The sequence below is a fragment of the Sus scrofa genome, chromosome 5 (genome assembly GCF_054392235.1).
Source record: "Sus scrofa isolate SSC_HxYL_T2T_F1_AM1 chromosome 5, Sscrofa_HxYL_maternal_Yorkshire_Landrace_v2.0, whole genome shotgun sequence".
Classification (NCBI taxonomy): Eukaryota; Metazoa; Chordata; class Mammalia; order Artiodactyla; family Suidae; genus Sus; species Sus scrofa.
This window is the reverse complement of record NC_139387.1, coordinates 84,417,118-84,441,833: the sequence shown is the minus strand read 5'-3', so window position 1 is coordinate 84,441,833 and position 24,716 is coordinate 84,417,118. Positions and strand designations below refer to the sequence as shown.

Below are 24,716 nucleotides of genomic sequence, written 5' to 3'. Positions count from 1 at the left end.
CTATGGTGACAGAAGCCAGGAGAGTGGTTACATCGAGAGGGTAGGAGGACTCTGCCGGAGGGCTCCTGGTATCCTGGGAGGGTTCTGTTTTTCCAACTGGCTGCTAGTTTCAGTTTATGAAAATTTAATAAACTCTACATATGATTTTGCTCATGTCTATATTTATGTTGTTCATAAGTTTAAAATTAAATCTGTTTCCTACAAATATGTAAGAATTATTCATTTTTTATGTATTCATGAACTTTAACCAATTTCTTAGCATTATTACATTTAGTACCATGTCTTGGTATCAGTTGAAAAATTTATCTTTTTGAATAGGGTGTTGAAAAAAATGTCACGCCTAGAATTTTCCTCCAATTTACATTTAATGGTTAATAGGTTTGAAATGATTAATATTTTTCGATGATCCTGTTCTGTAAAGTTTGTCTATCTGAGAAAATCTCCCTCGACAGGGACCGAGGTACCCAATAAGCTCAGAGTAAATGCTGCTAAATCGAAGATATTCTTAATTCAGTATTTGGACATTGAAGCACGCAAAATTCTGAAGCCCAGATATTTTCTCAGTGCCTTTTTGCCTGGGCTCAGGATATATTTCTGTGATAAATATTGTTACAGAAGAGGACATATCAATTAAGTTTATGATTGTTTTAATGTTTTGCCATATTTATAGTCTGAAAAATAGTAAAGAATATGATGAGTTAACTTCAGATAAGTGTAGTCAGTTGTTGGCAATTGTCCCCTGCCCTCTTTCTCCTGATATGACATCTATTCTGGGTCTCAGGTATCACCATAGTTTCAGGGGAGGCATCTAGTCATTAGTCACCTGCCCACACTGACATTCATTACCATGGCCATTGTGTCACCTGGTTATGGCATCGCCCCTTTATGCCTCCATCTTCTAAGAGATCGCATTCTTCATGATTTTTAAACATACTGTCTTTGAGATCCTTTGACGACATCCCCTTGCAACTGAGATAACAACTTCAGGTCTGCCAGTTTGCTCTTAGCTAGTTTTTGTGCTTTTCTTAGGGTGGGGAAAAATTCTGCCTTCCCACCAACTTCTTCTGACTCCTTCCTATTGTTAAATAGGTCATGGGAAATTTGCTGGGGCTACTTCAAATGCCCCCGCCCTGCTTCCCATGCAGCCAACCCCCATTCTCAAGGGATACTGCTGCTGAGTGGGTCTTCCCAGGGTACTGGAGAGGAAACAGCACCTGTCCCCTCAGCTCAGGGCTTCCCACAGTTCGGAGAACTGTTCTTTTAGCCACCCACCCCCCATGCTGGAGCTAACCACAAAGCAGGGAAGCTGGGCACCGCACACCTGTTCAGAGATTCTCACCATCACCTTGCTCTCTGCTTCTCCTCTTAATGGCCCCTAACTCTGTCCAAGACCCCTCCCCTACAGGGAGCAGAAGGGCTGGTGAACTGCTCAGCCAGTTGCAATAGGACAGAAGTTTTACACTTAAAAACCAAGGATTTAATGCATTTATGCTTTGCTTCTGCTACGCTGATTTCGTTGGGGGACAATAAAAGCCTCCAGACCAAGAGGAGGAGGTTCCAGGGTAAACAAACAGTAAGAAGGACAAAAACCACATGGACGAATACGATCCTGCCCTATAGCCGGCAGCCATTCCTCTCCAGCACTTGTTACAGGACAGCCAAGGCTTCTTAGCTCCACACTTGGAGTAAACTTTGCCTGTGCAGATGCAAAGCCTAAAATCTCTGTGCCCAACAGCAAGGGCCTTGTTGAAAGTAAGCATTAGCTCTGGAACAAGACAGCAGAGCATGTGTAGAAAAGGACAACAGAACTGGATGATGAATAAACGAGCCACCAGCCAGTACTGGAATTTTAAAAACTTGATTCCTTAATATGGACTAGCGTTTCTCAGTGAGGGTCCTTAAACTCATTGGGGTTTTTAAGTGCATTTTCTTCTTTTTTCATTTAATCAGTTACTGTCAAAAATACAGTCATTGTACATTACATATGCTTTCAACCATAATTTCAGTTCACGGAAACAAACTCCTGATATTAGCTATTATAGAACAACAGAGTTATAAATATTAGCATTTTGTTCCTATGAGCTACTATTTACATCTTCTCACTGTTCCACATGTTCCCTACAGAAATTCTTTAAGTCTATATTTTCTTTTTGATGATCTTAAAAATTACTATAAACATAATAGTAATCATCTAGACAACTACTTTATCCTCAAATACCATCATGTAGTTTTAGTTCCTACCTCTCCAGTTGTGTCTGCAGCCATAAGGAGTTGCTTTAAGTGACTACATTTAAGTTTTAAGTTTTAACACATTAGACGCATGTTTGCCTGATGTTAGAGCAGCCGCCAGACCCTAGGTGTCCTAATATCAAAACAGAAATGCCTGTCCTTTATTCTCAGTTACACTCAAACTGAATTATTTTTATTTTATTTTATGAGTTACGAACATGGAAATTCTTTTTTAAATGCTAGTTTTCAATTAAAAATGTTCCCATAGCACTTTATATTAGTTAACAAGTGAGACGGATTTGACACTATGAAACAACTTCCTGTCACGGAGCGATATAAAGGACTATTCTTATGATTACAGGCTAGTGTAAAAAAAGAGCAGCTGAGAATTTAATGCAGAGGTAGGGCACTTCTGCTAAATGTAGACCATATGATGTCACTGTGTACCTCATGAGAGAAGTTTCTCATATTTGAGTGAAGAAAAGGGATGGGAGACTTGAGTCATTCTTTGGCACAAGAGACCTTAGGTATGGCAAACTCGGAAGGCTCAAATACCATGTTCACATTTCAAGCTGCAATGTAGCCAAGCAAAACAATTACCTATCACACTGAAATGACATCATTCATTTTGAATATTATAGGTTTTACAGCTTTGTTGATTTTTACATATAAATTAATATTGTTCTTACATCTGTATAAGAATTATAGATTATAGGGAGTTTATAACTAGTTTCTCTTTAGTTACATAGATAAGAAAAATTAAAATAAAAACATGAGTTCACATAAATAGACCTTCATGCATGCACTTGCACGCATGCACTCACGCGCGCGCACACACACACACACACACACACACACACACACACGCATGCACTCAATCCAGGTCCAATGTTCCTAACTGTGACCTCTTCCAAACATTAAAGGTGCCATTCTTTTACACAAAGTCTTCCAGAGAAGAGAAAAAGTATGAGGATTCCTAGCTCATTTTCTGAGGCCTGCAGAACTTTGACACCAACAACTGTGAAGAATATTTTAAAAAAAGAAAAGTACAAATCAATCTCTCATGCAAAGATTCAAAGTGCTCCACAAATTGAATAAAAGGAGACTTTTCACTAGATTTGTGACTCACTGACATACAGAGGAATTAGGCATTAATATTAGAATGATGCTTTGTAGCACCTACTTGTTTTTTCCTTAAGTGCATTTAGTGAGAAAACATTAATTTTTTCAAGTCAACAACATCATTTTCCTAGTGAGAGAATCATTTTTTATTGAACAAAACACCCTATTAGGCCATGATTCTGGAAGATGGAAAACAAAGAGAATGCCAACCTCTGTGAATAACAAAGGAAAAAAAGATAGAATTCTTTTGGCAGCTCAGGAAAGAGGACCTGAGGAAATTAGGCTAAAAGGAAGAGAGAAGAGAAGTTGAAGCTGTAAGAGAGAGGAAGAGGTTAGAAACTTGGTTCTATGAGACAAAGAAGTGGCCAGGGTCGCCGTCCTGGCAATGGGAATGTCCAATGGACTTTTCAAAACAGGGATGTCTGAGCATCCATGGTAAATTGCAGTGCTGTGGTATTGACTGCTGTTGTTACCCTCTAAGCCTTGGGTGAAATTCTTCTAATTGGCCTTGTGATGGAGATATTTCAGGGAAATCTAAGATAAGAGACTATGACTTAAACTCCTAACTTATCCTTTCCTCCCTTTCCCCTTTAGTAACCACCAATTTGTTTTCTGTGTGTGGGTCTGTGTCTGTTTTGTATACAAATTCATTGGGATTAACATATACACCACTACTACACATAAAAGAGATAAACAGCAAGGACTTAAATAGCACAGGAAAACATACCCACTATTTTTTAATAACCTATAAGGGAAAGAATTCAGTGAATATATATATTCAATCTGAAAAGGATCTCAATGAATATGTGTATGTAACTGAATCACTTTTCTGTACACCTGAACTAGCACAACATTGTAAACCAACTACAGTTCAATTTAAAAAATGGATTAAAGAAGAGAGACACTGTTTCTCTTGGTAGAACAAAGAATAGCCACAGGATGTGAGAAGTAAGTGGGAGTTTCATGAACAAGAGCTGCTGTAATCTGTACGAAGGCACACAAATCTGAGGGAGGGAACTCTAGATAGGCCCTTTAGCCATTTTAATTTTAATATCAAGAACAAAATGACTCTTTGAGATGATGATACTAGGATTAAATATAAATGAGAATGATATCAATATTTATTGTTTTTAATATGTACCAGTTTTTCCAAGTTCTTTAAATGTATTAATCTATTCTCTTTTTATTTTTTATTTTTTAAATGGTTGCACTCGAAGCGTATGGAAGTTCCCAAGCTGCAGCTACAACCTATGCTAGATCCTTTAACCCACTGCTCCCAGCCAGGCATCAAACCCGAGTGTCCACAGTGGCCCAAGCCACTGTAGTCTGATGCTTAACCCACTGAACCACAGTGGGAATGCCAACATATTTTATTTTTACAATAGCCATATGACTAAGTCAATTCATTCTTTCCACTTTACAGATGAGGCTGAGGTAATTTGTTGAAGATCACAACCTTTACATGGTAGAGCTGGGATTTAACCCCAGGGAGCTGATTTACATGAGCATGTGTTCTTCTCCTGCCAGATGCTACTGTCTGTTAAAAATAACACATCTGTGTTTGTTTCTCTTTTAAGGATTCAGTCATACATTAATGCAGACAGACAGATAAACCAAAAAAAAAAAAAAAAAAAAAAAACCAAAACTGAAGCAAAAAAAATTTCACCTTTCTGTTGACTTCATAGGTCCTGAATCATATTTCAACTAATATTGCCTCAGACCAAAACCTTATCTTTCACACAGACCACCTTCAGGGCTAGCCCCCCTTCCTCCAGTCCTAGCTCCCTCAAATATTTCTCTCAGTGCATTAGTTATACAGTGATTAATTTAAAATACAAATTAGGTGACTTAAGTTTCTGGCCTGGGGAGAGATTACCTGACTATCTCAGTCAAGACTTTGGTAATCAGAGGAGCTTCTGCTGTGGTACAGTGGGTTAAGAATCTGGCTGCAGCAGCAAAGGTCACTGTAGAGGTAAGGGTTTGATCCCTGGCACAGTGGGTTAAAGGATCCAGCATTGCTGCAGGTGCCCTGTGGGTTGCAGCTGTGCTCAGAATCAATTCCTGGCCTGGGAACTTCCATATGCCTCAGCCATGGATATGGCCATAAAATTAAGAAAAAAAAAAGATTGGTAATCAGAGTATGCTAAACCAAGTAGTCACTCTGCCTTCTAGAAAGTCTCCTTTTTAAAGCTTATTTCTGTGTTTATCAGTGCTACACTCTGCTCTCGGTCCTCCAACAACTGGGTAATTTATACAGATGGAAAAACCATCATACTCGGCCAGTCTGTGTTCTCCAGGCTCTGCTAAGTCCTTCACTCTTTGTGCTCCCTTTGGTCATCAGCCTCTTCATATGCAGTTACCACTGTAAACCTTGACCATCCTCACACACTCCACTCTTCTCCTTATTAGCAGATGGCATTGCCTTCTACTTTCCCCGGAAAACTGGAGCAAGCAGCTTTAAGCTGCTATAACTCCCCCATCATCATCCCCTCACACGTTCTGCTGCTCCTATAGTCTATATTTCAGGTGTAGCAACACTTCCCTCTCTGTCACCCTTTATCCCTCACCAATCCTCAAGCAATGACCCATGTTTTTCCACTACCTCCCCAAACCTGCCCAGATCTGTTATTGCCTCATCATGGGACATCCTTATCTTCTAGAAAGTAATTGCCCTAGTTTCCTCTTGGCCTCTCTGCATCTGTTTTTTTTTCTCTCCATTGGAATTTATCACTCATGCATACAGCCTTTCTGATCAATTTTCAAATCCCGTTTCCACCACACCATGCTCCCTTGAGTTCCCTGTGTTTTGATGTATAGGATAGAATGTAAGCTAAACTCCTTTTTTTGTTGTCCACCAGAATTTTATCGGTGATTATTTCATCAGATTTATGCATTTTAAAGGTACTTGTGTTTGTTAGCTCTTTGGAACCAGGACAAGATAGAGAGCCTTGGCATCTTGAAGTTTTCTGCAGTCCCTAAATGGCTGGATTCCCTTTATGGTTCTCAGCTCTTTGCTTCAGAATGAGAAAGGAAAAGGCAGCAGGAATTGAAGATGAAAGTATTTTTTTCATTCTTCTTCTTTTTTTTTCTTTCTGTTTTCTGGAACTTGGGATCCAGCAACAGTGGAATAGACAAGACCTCGGTCTCCTTGTCTAAGACCTTACTCAGCACACCACAAACACAGGCTTATTAGACACACTGAAGTAAAAACATGGCGTATGATAAAAGAAAGTTGCCCAGCGCATTATTTCCTTTTGCAGGAGCCATGTGATATTCAAGTTAAATAGCTTTTGTGGTGTTTTAATGTCTTCTGGCACCTGTGGATTAGGGTGTCTCTTTGTTCCCGAGCTGGTTCACACATGTTCCTGCAGTCACAAGCTGGGCTAGCTGCACGCTATTGGAGTTAACACCACATATTTTGGGAACTTGTCATGTCTGAAAACAGGAGCTTCCTCTTCTGGCGGCTTGGGGCACGTCCTCGCTTGTTTCAGCTCACATCTTCCTTCCCCAAAGGCTTCACAACTCAAGGAAACCGACGGCTCATTATTTCAGAACTTGGAAGGAGTGTTGCAGTTGGCAAGTGAGAGCCTGTCTTCCCCACCAAAGCTGTCTCCCTGATCCATGATTCCGTTTCACTCAATTATACAAATATTTACTAATTGACTTAGGTTCAAACGACTAGGCTGGGCACCTCAGAGAAGAGAAGGAGCATGGCACATCTTCTGCTATCAAAAGACTTATGATGGGTCATTACACAAATATCTGGACCATAAGTACATGGTAAAGCATCCTGAGAGATGGACAGAGTGCCTCATGGGAGGAACAAGGCAAAGAGAGGACACACCTAGTACCTATGGCACCAACATTCAGTGTAGCTCTACATTTTCCTAGCTGAGCAAGAAATTCATCTCAGAGTCTTTTCTTATCTATCCTACCCCAAAAAACTGGACTGAGGAGTAAACAAAACATTATATGCAAATTTCCTTGGGACAGTACCCAAAAGAGAGTCAGAACTTAGCAAATGTTAATTTCTTTGGCTTTCTCCCCACAAAGGGTGTGAGGTTTACAGGCAGAGAAGGGGCCTGGAGACAGGCATTTTAGGCAGAAGGAAGATCATGAGAGGACACAGAGGTGGTGGGAAGGACTTTGTGAAGGAAAGATGGAAGGCTCCAGTTTTACTACTTGAAAGTAAAGCCATGGATTTAGAAAGGTAAGCTGGGGCCCTACTGAAGGGGCAGCACTCTCTGGATAGGTGGGGGCGGGAGGGGGTGGTGGTGCAGTGGTGAGGCCTGGGGTTTGGAGCTATTCTCTGTATGACCCAGAGCAGACGTCTTAACTTTGTGTCTCAGTTCCTTCACCTATAAAACGGAGTTAGGTTGAATGTTTTTGCCATATTCCTTTCCTAGGAATTAAAAAGATTAAAATTTGTAAAGCAATTAGAATTGTGCCTGGTACCCAATAAGTGCCCAGTAAATGCTGGCTGGCTTCCATTAGTGGGCTGCAATATATATCATGAAGTGGCCTAGCCAGAGGCATGCTACAAATGCACAGCATTCTGGGGAAATTTTATCTGCCTTCACCAAGGTGAATGGGCCTTTCTGATCTAAGATAAGGCTCTGTCTCTTTATTTTACCTGAGATAATAAGGAGGTTTCTCAGCAACGGATAAGAACCAGTGCAAACCGTTCCTTAGAATTTCTGTTCTTTTTGTGATATCTGTAGGGCCCCCAACTCCACGAGGCTCCCAGGTTCCACCCCAGTAGAGGCCCTGCCAGCTGCAGCCTGGAACATCCAGCCAATAGCAGACATCACCCTTTCTTACATGCTGATGATTGAAGGGCCCGTCACATCATGCTGCACAGAAGATGACTAAATGGCAGGGACCAGCTTGAGCAATGCTAGTTCAGGTTTTGGGAACTAAAAGCCTCACTTTCACAAAGAAACTATGTGAGATCCTGCTTTCAGAGATTAGAGACCTGCCCAGGCAAACTCCAGCCCCTGATACATGTGTGGCTGTGCCCCAGAGGCTGAATGCATGGGGGATCCCACAAAGGGATGTTCTGGGGGCCATGAACCTCCTCCCCTCCCCAGACCTTATGCTCAGCTGCTCATGTATTTATGGGGTAACATTGTGTCCCGGGGTAAGAGCACATATCGGCTCTGAGTAAGAGAGAGGTGGTTGGGATTAAATCTTTCACTTTCAGAAAAACCAATAAATGAAAAATTCAATCCACTTGGTTTGGAGAAGAGAAACATATCCAATGCTGAAACCTGGACCTAATCTCTCAGAAAAAAGGCAAAAAATTAGGAGAGGAACCGTGTGTGTGCACGTGTGTGTGTGTGTGTGTGTGTGTGTGTGTGCATGCACTAAAACTCTACAGTGAAGTGGATGAGGGTGAATTCCATAATTTCGAACCCGGTATAAAAGTACAAGATTTACTGGGGACACTTGAAGCCCAAGAATGTTTGGAGACCCCTGTCTTCTGTACTGGACAATCATGAAAGTGGATGTATTAGTGGGAGGAACAGATGCTTTTGGGCTCAGGTGCTGAGCGGACTGAACCTAAGTGCTTGCTGATTAGAGGAGTACTGAGAAGTCTTAACTGCCCAGGGCCTGTGGGACTTCAAAGCCCCTTCCTGCGGTGGGAAAGAGACCACCAATCCAGAAGCCACCATGTCCTTGGTAAATTGGGTTCAGGTGCAGCCCCTCCCACTGGGAAAGAGGGACCATCAGTCCCAGCCTACTTTGTTAACAATCCACAGAGAGCACCTGGGCCATTCCACAAGCCTCATCCATGGAGCCTGCACACTGGAGAAGCACAGGTTTTGAGGGAGACTCTGAGCTGTGCTCTCGCTCCAGCAGCGATGGAAGGTGGAGGAGGAGGGGCCAGGGGCTGCTGGGGGCTGTCGCAGCAGCATTCAAACATTCACGTAAGCTACACTTAAGTCTCTCCGGATATTCAAGAAGGTGAAGGGTCCCAAACCACATCTTCAGAAAACAGTTAAAAATACTTTAGAATGTTTAGGCTCAAGATTAATGGTCACACAGAAGGGGAAAGCATGGACTTAACGTAATTCTAGACCTAATAGTCAGGAGCAAATTCTACCTCAACATAAAAACAAAGGAAAACAGAGTTGGAGCTACCCAGCAAGGGATGAAGTGAGAGAATGAGTTCTCTCTCGCTGGAGATATTGAAACAGAGACTAGGGGACATCTGTCAGCTGTTATGTAGGTGAGATTCATGCGTTGGGAAATGGTTGCAACAAAAGAGTAAACAAAAGAAGCTTATCTTTGACCAACACTTACCAAGGCTGTTTTTGCTCTTTCAATGACCCAGACTCTTACATTGCTTTAATTTTGCTTCATAGAGCTACAGAGAATGAAAGAGTTTTGCTTTGGTTTTTCAGGTTCTAAAAAAAACCTTAGGAATCATATAGATCAACCTCAATACTTTTGCTGACAGCGAGACTGCGGCACAACGGTTGGGTGGCTTCTAAGGTTACATAGTTAAGTGGTAAAACAGCAATAAGAACTCACAACCTGGAGTACCATTATGGTTTCCTAACTGGTTTACTTCCCTCTATATTCTCCCTAATACTGTTTATCCTACACATTCTGCACATATACCAGATCGATATTCCTAAGACACAGATCTGATTATGCCATTGCTCTATTTAAACCATTTCAAAAGCTCCCTGTGCTCTTTAAAAATATACTTGGGATTCTTTATTATGGCATTTAAGATTCGATCTTTTGGTTTTATCTCCAATTCCAACCTCTCAACCCAGTGCTTTTTACACACTTAGATGTTAAATGTGCATTGAATACAAATGGTTTGGGGAAATCCCAATTTTATTTCTTAGACTATTTCTTGCCATACTCCTCCTTTGTAGGGTTTGCTGATCATCTGGTGGTTGACCAGCATGTGATAAATCTCAGAATTTTTAAAATGTGCAGTTCTTGAAGATAATCAGCACAAGATACCAGGGACCATGTTTTGACCAATGCTGCACTAAAGAAGCTTCACATGAAAGCCTCTGAATGTGAGAGAAAAAAAAAACCCTAGTCATATCCCACTTCTAAGACTTTCTTAAGAATTCCTCCTTCTTTCACCATCAAAGATTTTAAAACATGCCTTCCAGATTCCAGCTTCTCAGAAATCCTTCTGAAGTTGTGTGAGAATATATGCCTTCGCAAGATCAACATGAGCATTTTTAGTATTTTAAAAGATCAAGAATGCACTTAAAAGCCAAATAGAAAAGATTCTTCCAGAAACACTTATGATATCTGTAATACTGGACTTTAATATGAGTGACAAAATAAAATCTATTCAATCATAAATTAATCTAAATTCCCGACAATGATAACTTTGACTCTCAATCACTTTTGCAAACTATCATTTCCATTAGTGATTGACAATCTGTATTCTCTAACTTTCATGTCAAATGAGCCAGGTCCCTACTTTTTTGAGGATGAAAAACAGAATGACTTGTGATAGACTTGTTAGTGGCAGAGTGTATGAATTAGCTTTTGCTGCCTAACCACTTACTACTCAAACTTAGTGGCTTAAAACAGCATCTATTGGATTGTCAGAGGGTGATAGACCATCACTCAGTACCTAAAACAAACAAAAACAAAAGCTGAATTTAAGAGTTACATTGATCAGGAAGAGTCCCTCCAAGCAGAGTAGACTATTAGTCTTACAAAAGACTAAGAGTTAGGGTTTTGAGGGAATCCATAATGTTCAAAGATTGGTGGATTTTCATGGTTATCATCTGTTGAATCATGGTTACTTGGGTGAGACTTTATTGATTGGTTGGCACATTCAGAAGTGTGCTAATTTGAGTGAATTTATTCCAGATTGATTGATTTACAAAAGTGAGAGGTTAATAATACTCATTGGCTAGGCTTGCAAAAACATGTTTAATGAGGGAAGTTGTAGTTGATCTATTAAATGAGTTTGAAATTGGGAAGGTGGCTATTTGTTTCCATGGCTACAGAAAAATTAGTCTTTAAAAGAGTATGTAAAGTAGGCAACACCAAAGATGTTTTCCAATGATCTCTGCCTTCTGCTATCATGACTTGTGTAATTCCCTCCCCTTGCATCTGGGCTGGATTTAGTGACTTGTTTCCAACAACAGAATGTGGTACAAGTAAAAGATATCACTTCCTGCATTAGGTTATAAAAAGACCATGGCTTCTGCACTGGGGAGAGGGGTCTTCTTTCACTTACTCCCACTCGATTTCTCATTCAGGGGAAGTAAGCTGCCATGTTGTGAGCATCTCTGCTGACAAGAAACTGGTATCTTTAGGTTTTCCCCCTAGGTGATCATATAACTTTAGTGATGCTATAACTGCACAAGGAACACTGCCTAGGAATTCAGATGCAGAGGAACCACTGTAAATTATAATCTGAGTTGTTTCTATTTTCTCAAGTTGCCATTGAAGCTCTTGATTCCTTTAGGGCCTTGTTTATCTGCTTTGTATTCTGGGTTCTTGTCCAATCATTCATTCTTACTAGCTTTTAATGAGCTATACTCATTTGACCAGGCCAGCTTCCAGTCTACCACAATGCCTTTTCCTTATGTGTTGCACTCATAGTTGCAAAGAAAATTGATTCCAAGTCCTTGCAGAGCAGAAAAACTGATCTTGAAATTCACCTTAACAAAAAGATCAAATAGACAATATTGAATCCACTTCTCCAAACTTATAAAAGTAGTTCTTTGTCTTCATGTTTGTTGCACCAAACATTTGTTCAAATTTAAAAATTGTATATGATTTATGATGAGGCTAAGTTACTAAATGTAGTTTTATGTAACTGGTTATTTTAATACTTCCTTCATAAAACTTTCTAAAGAAATATCCATTGATTATCATATAGCATAAAGAAATATGGTTTATAGGTTTTTAAAAAAAGAAGTTTGTGGTTTAGTCTATTAAAAAGCTGGCAATGATGATTGTACAACTATAAATGTAATAAAATTCATTCAGTAATTTAAAAAATTAAAAAATTAAAAGCTGGCAACAAGTTCCTTTACAGAAAAATAAACAAATTCAATTCTATTTCTATGTGGACAAATATCAGATTATACTGCTTCTGAGAACGTCTTTTTCAGAAATACAGCATATTGTAAGTGTGAGCAAGAGTACTCTATACCTTGCAAATTAGTATTTATTTTTGTCTACGGATATAGAGGGAGTCTTAAAAGTAGAAAAGGAAAAGATGCAATGATGATTAGAAATTTTAGGGTTGTTTTTAAATGTTCTTTTTAGATCCGTATTATAGTGAAATCATTCTCAAAGGATGTCCCATACTATAAAATTATTCCAGAGAAAAGAAAAATGACTGAAAGCTTATCAATATCATGAGGAAGCCATTCTCAAGCCTTTTCGCTCCTCAACTAGATTCATACCATGAGACAATTTTGTAAATATAAAAACTGATGTAAATGCTGCTGAATTGGGTCTGAGTATTAGACATAATTCTCCTGTCACTTGTTGGGTATTACAACCAAGAGTATCTTATTTACGTGTCCATCATTTGGTTGAGAATTGCTATAAAAGAGAGCAAGGAAGGAAAGGCTCCCAGGATTCAGTGTACTCCTATTATAGGTCAGACTCTTTCACATGCTACACTAATGAAATTCATGTTTTTCTACTCTATAATCCATCATTAACTATAAAAGAGCTTAGCTTTATTATGCGACATTGAGTTCAGTATGATGCAAAATATTTACCCACAGTAAGACATGTAAGTGGATGAAATACAAGTTCCATTTAGCAGCTGAGTTCTGATTTCATCCAAGGGACTCGTCTCTGATACCATCTTTATAACTTTGGTTTTCTCTTATTATTTTTACTTTTTTATTTTGAGATGATTTCAAATTTGCAGAAATATTCACCGAATATTACAAAGAACTCTTTGATAACTCATCCCCCAATTCTGCCATTTACATATATTTGTCCCGCTTGTTTTATCATTCTTTCTCTTTCTCTCTTTTTGCCTCTAAACACTTCAGAGTGTGGTTTATAAGATCATCAGGAAATTTAACATAATACAAACCTATTTTCTAATCTTTAATCCTTAATCAGATTTCTCCAATTGTCCTGATAATGTATTTTATAGCTTTTATTCTTGGTCCAGGATCTGCTCTGCATTTAGTTTCTGTATCTCCTTGGCCTCTGTTAATGTGGAATGAATCCTTAGCCTGTGTTTGTTTTTCATAGCATTCACATTTTTAGACTTTTTTTTTTTTTGAGAGGCAGGGAAGATGAAAATATTTAGTTCTCTTTAATAAATTTTTGACATTGATTGATTCTACTTGCATATTAAATGGTTTACATATATTTTTTATCATTTATTTATATATATACATAATTTTTCTACTGTACAGCATGGTATATATACATATTTTTTTCTACTGTACAGCATGGTGACCCTGTAAACATACAGGCATACATTCTTTTTTCTCACATTATGTGTTCCATCCATAATTGACTAGATGGAGTTCCCAGTGCTACACAGCAGGATCCCATTGCTAATCCATCCCGAAGGCAACATTCTGCATCTATTTACCCCAAGCTCCCATCCCTCCCAGCCTCTCCCCCTCCCACTTGGCAACCACAAGTCTATTCTCCAAGTCCATGATTTTCTTTTTTGTGGAAAGGTTCCTTTGTGCCGTATATTAGATTCCAGATATAAGTGATATCATATGGTATGGTCAATTAATCTTTGACAAAGGAGGCAAGAATATAAAATGGGAAAAAGGCAGTCTTTTCAGCAAGTATTGCTGGGAAACCTGGACAGCTGCATGCAAATCAGTGAAACTAGAACACACCCTCACACCATGCACCAAAATAAACTCAAAATGGCTTAAAGACTTAAATATAAGACAAGTGCTTTATATTTTTAAGATCTCTGATCTACAGTATAAGACAATATCAAACAAAACACATGTTCAAACACTGGTTACATTTATAAATTTATTTTAAAAGTCCAGTAGCTTTAAAGAATTGGGTTTACAAACGGCTCTGCCTAAGGCTAAATTGATTGGTGTTTCCTTTGTTGCCTGGAGACTAAACTTATTGATCTAGTTTTCATTGTTTATAACTGATGTAGAAGAGAGATAAAACTAAATGAGTGGGAATAAAAATACTACATGAACTCAAATTATCCAGATGTAAAAGTCATTTGTTACTACATACGGATTGGAAAGAAAATTTGTAGGACTAAGAAAAACAAAACAAGGCCATTCTGCCTTATTAAAATATTTTAAAGAAGCCAGTAGATGGTTCAAAATATTGAGTTAGCTTCTTGGTCTAACAGGAGGAACTCAGTATAAATATTTATCAGATGAATGAAAGAATAATGAAAACTACTAAGAGAATGAGACCAGACTAAGTGCTTTAAATAAGATAAAAAGAAATCTTGTACCTGTGGCAGACACCGTCAGTATCCCATTCCTGTGCCTTTTTTCTGGGAGGTCACTTTAGGGGACAATTTCCATGCATATTGGTAACTTCCTCTTCAAGTCCCTGTGTCTCACTGCTTAAGAGTCTTCTTTGCCTGTGTTCAGGGTGGGCCAAAAAAAAGAGGGGGGGAGTCAACACCTCCAGGAGAAAGCCCCAGCCAATGGGGAATAGGGGTTGAGTGGATAAATATTCAGCCCCCTCACTCTTGATGGGACAGCTGCAAGGTACCTTCTGCAGAGTCTCTCAGAGTCATTGGTGGGATCAGCTTCAGTCACCAACAGAGATGATTTGTTCATTAAAGCATCCTTTATTGGTTTTCCCCCAGGCCTGTTTGCGGTAGGCAGAGCTCCAAAAGAGACTTAATACATAGCCCTGGTAAGGTTTCTTTGAAAAGTGAGGCCCCTTGGGAAAGTACAGTCCCTGCTGTGGGAGGAAATGAACCTGGCTAACATGCATCAAGGGAAAGATAATATACGTGAGAACAGACCTTGAGGGTGCTGGACTAAAGGGTGGAAGAGGAGGTGAGGTAGCGGAGTGCTAACTGATAGGGGGCAGCCTCCCATGACTCCAGATCTAGCATCTAAGTAAGGTTACCTGATGTCAGTGCTAAAAACACTGCTTGGATAAGCTTACCTGTAAAATGAGGTAGAGATGCCAGAACTTCTTCAGCAGAGTCTGAGAAAACTGCCAGAAGAATCAGAGAAGGGACAGGTTAGAATGGATTTACATTAGAAGACCAGAGAACTCACCAGCTTCCTGTATCTCCTGAGAAAGCCCAAGGGTACTTCCTTCACCAAAACAATGCCCCAAAGAGGAGACTGTCACCACCGTGAAGAGGCTCAGGACTTCTGTGGGCCACAGCTGATGGTGGCCAAGGCTGGAACTATTGTACTGGACTACCTAGTGGCAATGGGCTGAGAAGATTCTGGAACATCAGAGATTGGGTGGAACAGTATAATCATCGGGGCAAGGTGGACATAATTTCTACGATGGGAAGCAAGGCCATAAAGGCAACCAAGGCCTAGATGTGCAGAGATCTATGGTGATGGCTAAAAAAAGACATGAAGTTTGACAGATGGGCAAGCAACGAGGGTGTTGCTTGACTCATGCAACCAAGAGCTCCAAAGTAGGTGAGCAGAAAGCCGACACAAGAATTCCCGCTGTGGCTCAGCAGGTTAAGAACCCGACATGGTGTCTGTGAGGGTGCAAGTTTGATCCCTGGCCTCACTCAGTGGGTTAAGGATCTGGTGTTACTATGGTTATGCCATAGGCTAGCAGCTGCAGCTCTGATTCGATCCCTAGCCTAGGAACATCCATATGCCGCAGGTGCAGCCTTAAGAAAAGAAAAAGAAATAAAGAAAGCTGATACAACCTGCAAGAAGGGAAAATTATGAACCCTTACCCAGTATGCACATCTGAGTCAGTTTTCAGGTCCAGACCCCATAGATTGAAAAAGAGAACAGTTCCCTTTGAGGAACAACTCTGCATTGCCATCATTTAAGTATATACAATAGTTATACCCCAACACTCACCCAGAGAGACCTATGGAGGGTACTACTCAGATCTTTCAAGGGCTATTGGATGTAGGAACTGAGCTTACAGTAATAATAGTGGGCAAAATACCATCATGGTCTCCCTGATAGCATGAGGCAAGTGGAGGCCAGGTGATAAATAGTGTCCCATCCCAAATCTACCTGAGAGTGAGTCCAGTGAACTGCATGTGCTCATCTTGTTCCTGGTCCCTAAATACCTGGTCCCTGAATACATAATCTATATGGATATCATGCTATACTGCTGACATTATGTGAAGACTCTTAGCAGGAAATGGTCAAATGTCTTTATGCCCTGGAAAGATAAATTCATGGCAGAGAGTGAGGGAGGGTTATTAACCCTCCAAACATTGAGGGGCTTTTTAAATCAGTGAAGTTCTGAGGTCCTGTTTAGGAAACCTCCTCCAAGGTGAAAGATAAGTTATTGTGCCTTATACCTCCTACTACTAAGAAAGGCACAGTCCTTAGGAGAACTTTTTGGAGACACCATAAACCATATTTGGAAATACAGCTCCAACTCTTTTATCAGGTGACTAGAGAGACTACCAGTTTTGAGTGGTACCTGGAGCAATCAAGGGCTCTGCAAAACATTCGGTCTGGAGCACAAGGTCTCTTGTCACTCAGGAAGACCCCTGTGGGACAGAAGTGAAATAAGAATGTTGTTGAAATTTCTGCCAAAGCCCAATGGTTAAGTCTCAGCATAGACTCATTCAGAGTTCTGGAGCAAGTCCATGCTGTCTGCAAAAGATAACTGCTCTCCATTCAAAAAGCAGCTTCAGGCATGATGCTGGGTAGACACCCCTGGTCATGAGACATCAGATAGCTCTAAACCAGAGCATTCCAATAGTGATCTGGACGTTATCAGATTCCTAGAGCCATAGATTTGGATAGGCACAGAAGAAATCAATTGTTTGATGAGAGATATATTTGGGATCAGACCAAACAGTTCCAGGGGGCATAAGCATCAAATGTAAACAGATAGCTTCCTCCCACATGTCATCTACCCAGATACAGCAGTGTTTCTCCCTCAGCCCATACCTGTGGCCTTGTTGGAGGTTCCTTGAACCCAGAGAAGATGAAGAGGGAAATACTCAAGCCTAAGTCACAGATGAAGCAGATTAGTACATATGATGTACAAGCAGAGAAAAGACTGGGGCTGCTGCATTAAAGTCTCACACACCGGTGACCTTTAAGGACAGGAAGAGCTCAGCATGTAGAGCTTTTAATGCTACATTTAGTCATTGACCTTGTGTGGAGGGAGAAATGTCCTGAGCTAAGGATAAATTCATGGGAAGTGAAAAATGACTTGGCTGGTGGGTCAGGAATCTGGAAGGAGCAAGATGAGGATACTGGAGAAAAGAAAACCTGGGGAAGAGGCATGTTAGACCATTAGGAGTAGCCACAATGGGTGCAGATTTTTTTTTTCTCATGTCAATATCTATTAAGTGCCTGCCCATCTCTGAGGAAGCACAGAACAATCTGTTGAACAGGGTGACTCACATAGTGGATATCAGCCAGCTTCTGTCCTGGGACACCCAAGTGCTTGCACAATGAGTTCATGAACAGAGTAACTATGGTGACAAGGATAATGACTATTTATAGGTCTTAACCACACAAACTTCTCATTAAAACTGATCTAGGTGCTGCTGTTGTTTAAATTCTCCCCTGGCAGCAGCAGAGACCAATGAGGAACCCCCATCAGAGAGACCAACAAGCCATGTGGAGGCAAGCTGAAGACATCAAATCCTTCCACCCTGGATGGGGCAGCAATTCTTTTTTGAGAGAGAATTTCTACAGAATACATAATCTATATGGAAATGAGTTTGCCTTTTCTGACCACAGTACCTCTACCAGCACCATTATCTGAAGACTCACTGAGTGTCTGAGGTACCAAGAAAAGATCTAATATATTATCTCCCTACATCAATTTTATGGAGAAGAGGACAAAACAATGGACATGTGTCTACTGGTTCTATAATACAGCACATTACCTGGAAGCTGCTGGCCTAACAGAACACTGACGTGGCCTCTGGCTTGCAGACAACACTTTTCTGTGTGGGGTGATAGTCATGTTTGATGATGTACTATCTATGTTGAGCCAAAGGTCGACATATGGTGCTATGTCCCTGATAGCTAGAAGACATAGGTCTAGAAATCAAGAGAAAATAACTTTTTTTTTTTTCTTAACTGTCACTTCCAGGGATCTACTATGCTTCTGGTTACTGAAACACTACACCCTCATGGATTAGAGGTTCTGATTCCTAGAAGAGTGAGATGAGATGCCTCAATCAAAGCACACAGCAAAATTCCTACTAAATTTAAAATCACACTTACCATTTGGATAATTTGGGCTCATACTGGTAGATCAGTAGGAAGAAGAAAGGAGTTGATACACGAGTAAGAGTAATTGACTCCAATCACCATGAGAGACTAAGCTTGCTGCTATAGAAAAAGGGAATGACTCTTCACTGGGCCATCTTTTAGTTTGCTATTCATAGTGACATCCATAGCAGCCATGGCCTGACATGGCCTACAAATTTGAAAAACAAAAACCAAAGGACACAGTAACCAAGGACTCAGACCCCTCGGAGATGAAGATCCAGATCACTCCATTGGGCTAGTTCCCTAGGCCGGCAAAAGTTCTGGCCAAAGGTGAGCAAATACAAAATGGTGGTAGGGGAGGGTGATAATAATTATCAATTACATCCTTGGAACAAACTTCAGTTTAGAGAATCAAATGAATTTAATGTAGAACACAAGCAAATATAGATCCCCTCAGCCCACCTTAAAGTCAGAGAGGCAGCTTCTTCACTAAAGAATTTCTGTACTGGTCATTGACTTCCTGTATCAAACATCTGCATCTCCTTGCTGCAGGAGCATCTTTCTGTGACTCCAGGAATACACTCTGCCCATGCACATGATAGGCTGAAACTGCCAGGGAATTCCTGATCCCAGGAGCACTTGTCAGCTGATTAGGTATGGGAGTTGCTGGATACCCACGCTTCCTTTGGCCTTTGGTGAGATAATTATAAGGTATGTTCTACACATTGGACTTGAACCCTGGCTGACCATGGTGGGAACTCACTCAACACACCTTTTAGGCTTTCCTCTTTTATCTGTCTCACTCCTTCACTGTGCTGCCTGGTATTACCTCTTGTGCCCAAATGCTTGCCTCAGGATCAAGTTTTGGTGGAACCTAAGCTAAGATGATACCAGGATCAAATGAAATAACATAATTTGTAGAATTGGTGATTAGGATCAGAATAACTAGTACACTCTAGTTTGAAGTTTTACTGAAACTACCCTCAGATTTCAAGTGTGTTTATCTATAAAATATAAAATTAGAAGAAAAAGAACTGTCTTGGAGGTTCTGTTTGGGAGAATATGACAGACTACAAATTTAAAAAACAAAAACCAAAAATCTTTCCACAACAAAATCCTTGACAGGTTAGATAAAATATTAATAACCTCCTTTTAAATGCATAAATAAGTTCACAAGAAAATTAGAGAAATACACAGGAACCAGTAAAAGAAATCTAAAACTGAACAATAAGGAGGCAAAACTGGCCCTGGGTTGGTAAAACCTGAGAAACTGATAGGAGAAACAAATGCAAAACTTCTCTTGAAGAAGCCATTCTCAACAGTGGCCTTACAATCCTCACGGATAAAGCCTTGTCAAAAATGAGCTCACAAGCCCAACATTTTAAAACCACAAGGAAAAAAGCCATCATAAGGAAAAAGGCAGATCTTAAGAAAGTTCAGATAGTATCATTGTTTGATAAAGACTATAAAATATCTGTCTAAAAGAAATAAAACACAAATCAAAATCGAAGCATGCAAGAGTTCCTGTTGTGGTACAGCAGAAACGAATCCAACTAGCATCCATGAGGACATGGGTTTTATCCCTGGCCTTGCTCAATGGTTAAGGGATCTGGCATTGCCATGAGCTGTGGTGTAGGTTGCAGACATGGCTTGAGTCCTGTGTTGCTGTGGCTGTGCCATAGTCAGCAGTTGAAGCTCTAATTCTCCTAGCCTGGGAACTTCCATATACCACAGGTGTGGCCCCAAAAAAGACAAAAAAAAAAAAAAAATGAAAGCATGCTACAAGATTCCATAACAACGTTAGACATTTAAAATAGAACTCCTAGAAATAAAAAAAACTAGTAACAGATAAAATATTCAGAGAATGGATTAAAACAATAGACATAGCTGAAGAGACGATTAGTCAATTAGAATATAAATCTAAAGACATTTAAAAAGAAGTCATAAGAGAGATAAAAAGTTGAAAAATGCAAAAGAAAAAAATGAAACATAAAAGAGATATTCTCCAATAAAAGTTCTGAGAAGAGAGGCCAGAGGGATTGGACAAGAGGAAATATTACGAAATGTTTCCAGAATTGATAAAGAAAAAAGTCATCAGATTCAGAAGGCATCATGAATACCAAATAAAATAAATCCAAACTTAGGCCATTACATAAAATTCAAAGCAAAAGGATCAAAAAACCAATCTAAGGGGGGAAATTAGATTATTTATAAAAACAACACCAAGGAAACTGTTCAAAGCAATAGCAGAAACTAGAATAGAGAGAGATTATTTTATTTAAACACTGGAGAATATAGATATTTATACTCCACCAAATTATTAATCAAGAACAAGACATTTTGGACAAGCAAAACTGACCTTACAACAAACAGGCCATCATTTCTAAATAAAGTATTTCAGGAAAAGAGGGAATGAACAGAAAAGGTAGGAATGAAATACTAAAAAGACAGATGAGCAAAGAAACTGGTAAACATTTAGGAAAAGATAAAAACCCTGGCCATACAAAACGTGATTATAACATGATGATCTCTAGTTTATGAATATAAACAATATGAAGCTAAAACACTAGCTGATGAAAATAAGTATAATTAGATGTAAGTAATAAAATAAACTGTTCCAAGATCCATGTTATGTTCAGAATATGTAAAGAATCTCTACCAACTCAAAGAAAAATGCTACAACCCATTGAAAAATGGGTCGACTAGAAAAGACTTGAGCAGACACTTCATAAAAGTAGAGATGTAACTGGCCAGTAAATTTATGGAAATTTGTTGTATTTTATTTTCACCAGTGAAATACAAATTAAAGCCACAGTATAATACCACCAGAAAGTTAGATGCATATCAAGCATTGGTGAGGATGTGGAACACCTAGGATTTCCTACACTGTTCTAAGAATATAAATTAGTACCATCAAAATCCAAACTGCTTTGGAAACCCCTTGGCAATGCCTACAGTCGCCACACGTACTCAAATCCTATGATCCAGCAATTCTAATTCTAGGTATATATTCAACAGAAATAGACACATATGTTACCAAAAGATATGTACAAGAAGGTTCACAGAAGAACTCATCATTGACATACCAAACTGGAAATAGTCCAAGAGTGGATAGACAATCAAATGCATAAATACACTGTGGTTTTTCAGCCAGTGGAACACGATGTTAACAATCAGACTAACGTAGATCTCACAGACATATGTTGAGTGAAAAGAGACACAAAAGCCAACCTGCTGGATAATTCATTTATATAAAGTTCAAAAGTAGGTAAGATTATTCTAACCTTTTATTTTTATTTTTTGTCTTTTTAGGGCTGCACCCGCGGCATATGGAGGGTCCCAGGCTAGGGGGGCCAATCAGAGCTGTAGCCACCGACCTACATCACAGGAATAACCACCTTAGATCAGAGTCACACCACAGCTCACGGCAACATCAGATCCTTAACCCACTGAGCCAAGCCAGGGACCGAACCCGCATTCTCATGGATGCTAGTTGGGTTCGTTAACCACTGAGCCATGACAGAAACTCCTATTCTAACCTTTTAGAAGTCATGTCAGTTGTTATGCTTTGGAGAAAAGGTAAGAACTGAAAAGGAAACACAAAGAGGGCTTCTGGGATTTTGGTTATGTTCAGATTATTACTCAAGTGCTAGGTAAAACCTGGGTATTGGTTTGTGCAAATTTGCTGAGGTGTATACTTATAAATTGTAAGTTTTTCCGCTTGTGTTATATTTCAATAAAAATATACGTTAAAATTGCTTTAACAAATGCCAATGGCAAAAAAAAAAAAGGGGGGTTTCGTTTTTAACGAATACCAATGGCAAAAAAAGGGTTTTTTTGTTTTAGATTGCTGAAGTTGTAATCTAAAACTTAGTTTAGGAGTTCCCGTCGTGGCTCAGTAGTAAACGAATCCAATTGGGAACCATGAGGTTGCGGGTTCGATCCCTGGCCTCGCTCAGTGGGTTAAGGATCCAGCATTGCTGTGAGCTGTGGTGTAGGTCGCAGACACGGCTCAGATCCTGCGTTGCTGTGGCTGTGGCATAGGCTGGCGGCTACAGCTCTGATTAGACCCCAGCCTGGGAACCTCCATATGCCGTGGGCATGACCATAGAAAAGACAAAAAGCCAAAAATAAATAAATAAATATTAAAAAAATAAAAACTTAGTTTACATTAATATTTTAATTTAAATTTAGAATACTTTTTTCTTTTCCAGAACTGAGCTTGATTTTTTTGAAAGTGTAATTTTTAAAAGATATATATATATATATAAAATAATGATTTTTATTTTTTCCATTATAGCTGGTTTAGTGTCCTCTCAATTTTCTACTGTACAGAAAGGTGACCCAGTTACACATACATGTATACATTCTTTTTTCCTCACATTATCATGCTCCATCAGAAGTGACTAGATATATAGTTCCCAGTGCTATACAGCAGGATCTCATTGCTTATCCACTCCAAAGGCAATAGTTTGCATCTATTAACCCCCAATTCCCAATCTATCCCACTCTCTCCCCCTCCCCTTTGATAACCACAAGTCTATTCTCCAAGTCCATGAGTTTCTTTTCTGTGGAAAGGTTCATTTTTGCCATATATTATATTCCAGATATAAGTGATATCATAAAGTATTTGTCTTTCTCTTTCTGACTTACTTCACCTAGTATGCGAGTCTCTAGTTCCATCCATGTTGCTGCAAATGGCATTATTTTGGTTTTTTTTTAATGGCTGAGTAGTATTCCATTGAATATACCACATTAAAAGATATATTTTTTACAAGCACAAGTTTCCTAGGAATGTATCTAAAATATGAAAGCCTTTATGGAGAAAATCATAAATTTTGAGAGACCTCAAAAATGAGAATAATGGAGAGAAAAAGTAGTTTCACAAATAAGACTTAGTATCATAAAGATGTTGACTTTTCCAACATAATGTTCAGTTAATGCACAGTACTAACCTGAATTCCAAATTTGTGGAGGGGGTGGGTAGAGGACTTAAAAGCTGATTCTAAAATTTATGTGGAGAGTCAAAGAGCCAAAATGGCCAAGTCAGTTTTGAAGACCAAAGGGGAAGAGGCTTTTTATTTCAAATATTAAACTTTCTATAAAACAATAGTAATCAAGAGAGCTTGGTATTTACACAGGGTGACAAACAGGCTAGTTGGCCAATATCTAGGAAAGAGGTCTTGACACTGCATCAAAGTTTGGTCATGAGTGTGTTCTAAATTAAAATAAAAATCTCAGGGTATATATACATGGAATGTTACAATTCCTTGCTTTAATCAAATTTTTCAATTAACATTTCAAGCAAGAGGATTTCAACTATACCTGTCATCTGGCACATAAATGTTAACTGAAAACATTATATTCAGAACCTGTTTATTGAATGCCTTCTGTGCGCCAGGATTTGCAGAAGACACAGAGAATGAAAAGAAACTGGATATGACCTTTAACTCAAGGACCCATGGATGTCATATGGGTCCTTGAGTTAAGGATCATATCCAGTGATGTCAACCACCTTAAATTCTCATGATTAAGGAAAGACATGTTCTTTCCTTTCCGAATAGACTGATGCCTCAGGAAAACAAGGCACAGAGAAATTTAAAGGGCAGATAGACCCATTCCCTACACAAACTACTCTCCCCATTATATTTCTAATTTAGAAGAAAAAGCCTTGAGGCACTTTAAGGAAGATCATTCCAAACCACCACGATTCCTTTTTCTCACTAGGATACCTTTAATCACAGTGACTCCAAACTTCTTATGCCCATTCTTTCCGTAACTTCCTCTCTGAATCGCTGTCCTGGATGTTGGTTATTTTTCTAGCTGGTAATGAATCATCTTGCAGTTTATCCATCTTCCATTTTCAAAGTCCCACTCTCTTCTGAACACTTCTTCAACAACCTCCTCCTAGGATCAAAAACACCTCAAAATTATGGGAAAGGGTGAGAGGAAGAGAGAGTGCCTACAAATACAATATGTTTGAAATAAAAGTATTGGCCATTACTGATTAGTTGGCAAAAG

The 24,716-nt window shown here is 39.4% G+C and overlaps 1 long non-coding RNA gene across 3 annotated transcripts in view; it reads right to left on the bottom strand.

The window, feature by feature from the left end:
- LOC106510390 (uncharacterized) overlaps nt 1-24,716 on the bottom strand; it is a 322,787-nt gene that overhangs the window by 33,302 nt on the left and 264,769 nt on the right. For all 3 annotated transcript variants that reach the window (XR_014804107.1, XR_014804108.1, XR_002344177.2), the window contains 4 exons: nt 24,428-24,602; nt 16,936-17,005; nt 15,457-15,507; nt 14,786-14,917 (listed from right to left, as the gene is read on the bottom strand). This is a non-coding gene — a long non-coding RNA (uncharacterized LOC106510390). The remainder of the gene's footprint in view (nt 1-14,785; nt 14,918-15,456; nt 15,508-16,935; nt 17,006-24,427; nt 24,603-24,716) is intronic.